Raw genomic sequence first — 6,000 nt, 5'->3', positions numbered from 1 at the left:
GAAAAGGCTGGTTTCCAGACACGTCTGCTAAGTAGAGTTACCTGTAACACAAAGGTTTCTCGGTCACAGATAGACTGGACTGTGTCTAAAATCTCTGGCGCCATAGCCCTGGGATTTAGATCAGTCTAGACCTCCACAAAGTCTGGGGACGACTTCCTTGTGGACACTTCCTTGCTTTCATAACCCTTAAGCAGCCATTTAAGGTATTTCACTTAGGCCCAAGCACCAGGTCCTGGGATGGATGCTTTGCCATCAGAGCTATCAATAATTGATAACTGGAGACTGACCTACCCAGTGGCATTCCCTGTGGTATCTTAAATCATCTCCATGTCTTCCTGAAACCTTTCTTTATAAATGTCCATTTTCTGATCTTAAATAAAGAAAATAACTTTATTTACCAGGCTCCTCTCCAGAAATCAGGGCACACACGGCTGCTCTCAGCATCCTCACACTCAGCTGATGATGAACCGAAAGCATTTTAAAACTTTCTCTCAGTTCTGGGCACGCACACACAGACTTCTTCCCTTGCCATTGTTCCCTAAACAGTACAGTGTAACCAAGTATTTACATAAAATCTATATTGAGTTAGGTAGTGCAGAGAATTTAAAGTACACAGGACTAAACGTGTAGGGTGTGTGCCATTACCATGCCATTTTGTGTAAGGGAATCAAGCTCCTGCAGGCTTTGGTATCTGCACAGATTCTTGGAACCAGTCCCCCCAAGACTAAGTGAATGCATCAGAAATGAGGGGGAGTAAGGAAAGATCAATGTGTGTGTTGATGGCAATGGGGAGAGAGACCTAAAGTACATACGGGCAAACAGAATGAAGTAGATTCTATAATATGGATGAATTTTGAAAGAAAAATATGATGAGTGAAAGACGTCAATGACAAAAGAAAACATATTTTGGTACTTGGTGGGCACACCTGTGATCTCAGGACAACTTGAGAGGCAAAGGCAGGAGGGTCAGTAGTTCAAGCCTGGCTCGGACTACAAAGCAAGAGCCTGTCTTCAAAAACAAAGTAAAGCAACAAAGCAAAACCTGCCAAATTAAAAAAAGCATACCCTGGCTGAAGAGGTGGGACAGTTGGCAAGGTGCTTGCTCTGTAAGCATTGGGACCTGAGTTCCGATCCTCGACACCCAGATATAAAACCATGGGAACTGGACCCTAAAGAGTGCAGGTACAATCCTAGCACTGGGAGGCAGAGACAGAAGGCTTGTCCAACCAAACATTCTAGGCAGCAAGTGTCCTCCAAGTCCAATAAAAGCCCCCAGCTTAAAAGAATGAAGATGGGCCAGGCATGTTGGCGCATGCCTTTAATTCCAACACTTGAGAGGCAGAGGCAGGTGGATCTCCGTGAATTTGAGGCCAGGCTAGTCTACAGAGTGAATTTCAGGACAGCTAGAGCTACACAGAGAAACCTTGTCTGGGGTGGGGGAGAATAAAGAGAAGAGCAATTGGGGAAGACACCCAACATCAGCTTCTTCCTGGTCTCCACACTCACATACACTCACATGAACACACACCCACTACAGAGAATGCCCAACACAGGCAAACCCCTATAGACATAAGGTAGATTAATGGCCATATGAAGTTAAGGAAGAGTAGGGAGAAATTACTAGGAGCTACATGCTTGCCTTCTAGAGTGACAGGAATGTGCTAAGCTTAGATTTTAATTGTATATAAAGCTGTGAACATATTGAAGAGCATTGAATCAGACACTTCAAGCAGGTGGCTTGTACAGAACTTGTATATGTCAATAAAGCTGGCTATGAACACATCCTGTAAGTGGCACACGCGCATAGAAATTAAAAATCAAACACACAAGAGAAAGACCACAATGGGACAATAAACATTTTTTGAGTCACTCAAAAGAAAACATGAAGAGAGGAGGAAAGGGCCTATTTGACAAATAAGAAAAAAAAAAGATGATCAACTGAGCCCAAATATCATGTAATTAGTCCAATTACAATGAACAATAATTAGATGAATATCTCTGTTTAAAAGATAGACTGCTACCTAGCAAAGTGACTCCGTGGGGAAAGATGCCTGCTGACAAAGTGGATGGGTGACTTCAATTATGGGTACTCACACAGTGGAAGGAGAGCATGGGCCCCCTCAAGTTGTCCTATGACAATCACATTGTGCCATGACCCACATGCCCTTCCCCAGAATGTAAAGGAGAGATTATCAAAGTAAATGAATATAATTTCCAATTATTTGTGGCTTCTAAGATACCTTTCTAGGGTCACAGAAAAGTAGAGAAGAAATCTCAGAAATTCTAGTAGATGGGAACTGCTGTGGGCCATCCTTGACACCATAGAGAGTAGAATCACCAGCAACAAAGAGACAGACATAAATAATATCTGAGACATGACATTGTAAAAAATCTTTATCCTAAAAAAACTGTAATCTTAAATGGAAAATTTTCTTCTAAAACACATCCTTCCAATATCAACATAGGAAGGGATAGGAAATGTGCATTATGTTATATTGACTAAAAGACTGAATTGTGATTAAATACTTTCTTGTAAAGAAAATTCCAGGCACAGACCATTCCAACAGTAAGTTTTGCAGATATTTAAGGGGAAAACCACTCTAGGGGAAGTTTTTCTCACAGAAAAGAAAGGAAGAGATCCTGATCCAGCTGGTTTCATCAAGCCAACACAATGTGATACTAAAAGTAGGTAAGGAAGCCATGACTCACATAGAATACAAACAGAACATTGCCCAACAACCTCCAGTGTGCAACTAAAAAAATAATACATTATAACCAAGTCTTAGTTTTGTTTGTTTGTTTGGTTTTGGTTTTGAGAGTTTTGTTGTTGTTGTTTTGTTCTGCTTTGTTTTTCAAGACAGGGTTTCTCTGTGTAGCTTTGAAGCTGGTCCTGAAACTTTCTCTGTAGACCAGGTTGGCCTCGAACTCAGAGATCTGCCAACCTCTGCCTCCCTAGTGCTGGGATTAAAGGTGTGTACCACCACTGACTGGCTCAAATCTTTAAAACAAAAAGATTTATACAGTTTTATTTTATGAGGGTGAGTGTTTTACCTTCATGTGTGTATGCGCACCACATACATGCAGGCCAGAAGAGGGCATCAGATCCCCATAACTGGAGTTACACGCAGTTGTGAGTCACTATGTGGGTGCTGGGAACTGAACCCTGGTTCTCTGCAAGACCAGCCAGTGTTGTTAATCACTGAGCCATCTTTCCAGCTCCCATCACCCCCAATTCCTGTCTTGTTAATCCCAGGAGTTAGAAATTGATTTACAGTTTGAAAGTCAAATAATTTAATTCACAAATGAAAAATGTGAAGGTTTGAAACCCCAGGTGATTGCATACCAAACAAACATCATTTGACAAAATAATGAATAATATAGGGATGCTTCCTTAATCTAATAGTGTATTGAAGAAGACAAGAAAAAGAAATCTCCAGATTATATTTAATGGAAAATTTTCTGCTTACAAGGTATCTGCTATATCTATATCGGGCAGCATTATATAAGAAGTTTAAGTCCAGAGAGGGAAAAAAAGCATACAGACAAGAAAAAATGAAATAGAAATGTCATGGTTCACATATGATAAGATTGCAATATATAGAATCCAAGATTATCCAACTACTGAAGTATGTGAGCTTGGATTACTGGTACCAGGTTAATCTACAAAAGCATCTACTGTATTTCTGTACACTAGACATAAATAAATGAATACAACTTATTTTTATCAGCACTAGAGACTGAACCTCAGGTGTCATGTGTGTTAGGCAAGTCTCTGACCCCTGAGTTGTAACCCAGGCCTCTTCTTCCTTCCAGGTTTCAGTCAAGACTCTCACTAGGTACCCAGATTGGCCTTCAAATCTCTCTGTAGCCAGAAAGGCCATGAAGCTGCAATCCTCTTGCTTCCGCCTCCCAGATAGCTGAGATTACAAGCCTGCATCACCAGGCTCTGCTGAGACAATGCAAATCTTAAATTACACCTGCATAACAGGAAAGAAAGTAAATCTCAAAGAAGAGAAATCTGTCAAAAGATATGACAGAGCTGCACAGAGGAAAACCACAGGAAGTTACTTAGAAAATTAAACACCTCAGTAAATGGGACGTACCATATTCATGGACTAGTACATTCAGCACTGTAAACATGCCAATTTTTCTCAAACTGATCTTAAGAGTTATTTAATGCACTTCTTAATCGGTATGATGGATGGTTTTTAATCCTCCAATTTACTGTTGGTCACAGTGAATCTTCACAGATACAACCAACATACTGAAAGTCCCTTTCAGTCCTCTTTTGGGTCCTGGGGTGGAGCCTAGAGCCCCTTGGGTGCTTTGCTCTCCCTTCACCACTGTGCCACACCCCAGGCCCCATCATAGCATTTTAGGAGCGCCCGAAGTTTGAGAATCACTATTCTATCCAATTATCATGTAGACTTCCAGATATTCTTTCTTCTGACCATCAGGTTACCATTTCTTACTTGGTATCTTCATGCTTCTCACTAAAAAAAAAGTTAGCTAATTCTTCCAATTGAACCAGCTTTTTAAATTCCATTTCTGTTTTGGGTTGGTTTTTTTTTTTTTTTTTTTTTTTTGGTGTTTAGAGATAGGGTTTCTCTGTGGCTTTGGAGGCTGTCCTGGAACTCGCTCTTGTAGACCAGGCTGGTCTCAAACTCAGAGATTCGCCTGCCTCTGCCTCCCGAGTGCTGAGATTAAAGGTGTGTGCCACCACTGCCCGGCCCATTTAATTTTTTAATTTTATCTTTTGCTTTTATCCTTATCAATTTTTCTTTTGCTTCCTTCCCATTGATAACTCTACTTCTTCATTACATACTTAATTTATTTTGATGTTCATTAACATGGGTAATTACTATTACCAATTTCTTTCTGGCATCACTTAATCATACTGCTGAGATGCTAAAATATCCATTTTCTAGAAAATTAAGGAATCATTTCATGTTTCTCCTTTGATCACAGAACTCTTTGATAATATATTTTGAGAATAGACGCTTTCCCATTTCTTTTATCTTTCTCCATCCCTTTTGCAATATTGCAAAATTGTAAATAACAGGATTTGAAAGCATGAAGCTTAGCTGCTGATCTGTGGGCCCTTGCAAACTTGATTTGCACAGCTCCGTGCCAAGTTTGCGATGGGTACGTTGGGGCTTGATGTCCTCTGACATCCCTTCCAGTTCTAAGTGTCTATTATGCAGATCAGGGAAAAATCTGATTTTAATGATTGCTTCTCTCTTCTGATTTTATGCTTTCTGAGGAAACCAACGTCTTCATATCGTGACTCATGCCGAGCCTGGCAGCAGGGCAGAGTGGAGTGACTTCAGTTGGGTAGAAAACTTCTTAAAGGAGATGAATTCAGGACAAAGCACAGGTGGCAAAAGTGGAGAACTCCAACCCCAGTTCTGGCCACCACTAAGCATAGCCGTCTGGTTTCAGGGCTACTGCCTCGTGTCACTTTATCCCATCACGGGCTTTTCATGGTGTGGCCATGCTAGGAGTGGATATCACATACTAACTCTACCTGACTATGCAGCAAGGACTGCCAGTCAGTCCCATTCCCACACTGGTACTGTGGAGGGACCTTGGCCAGTGCCTGGTTGATCTGTAGCTGGGCACAGCTACTATTTTCAGCAGAAAACACAAAGTTCATTTGATGTGCAAAGGTGTGCTTTCCTGCTTCCACAAGATGGCTTGAACTCTATGCTTAGAGGATTTGCAAGCCTTTTCCCTCAGAAATGTTGATTTTGGTCATGTTTTTTTGATATCCATGTTCCCATCTAGCGCTTAGTGACGCTTGACCCATGGACTAGAACAGACCTACAAAAAGCTAATCCTGGCCATCTTGCTTTTTCCTAATTTGGCTCGAGAAGCCACGACCTTACCATAGAGTGTACTTTCAGACTGTCTTTAAAACACAATATTATCTAAAAGGTTGGCCCCAGGATTCCTGTGGTTGCTGAAACCCACAAATGGTCAAGTCCCCTCTACATGGTG

The sequence above is a fragment of the Mesocricetus auratus genome, unplaced genomic scaffold, assembly GCF_017639785.1.
Source record: "Mesocricetus auratus isolate SY011 unplaced genomic scaffold, BCM_Maur_2.0 Super-Scaffold_100676, whole genome shotgun sequence".
Lineage (NCBI taxonomy): Eukaryota > Metazoa > Chordata > Mammalia > Rodentia > Cricetidae > Mesocricetus > Mesocricetus auratus.
The sequence above is the reverse complement of the archived record's forward strand: the minus strand, read 5'-3'. Positions refer to the sequence as shown.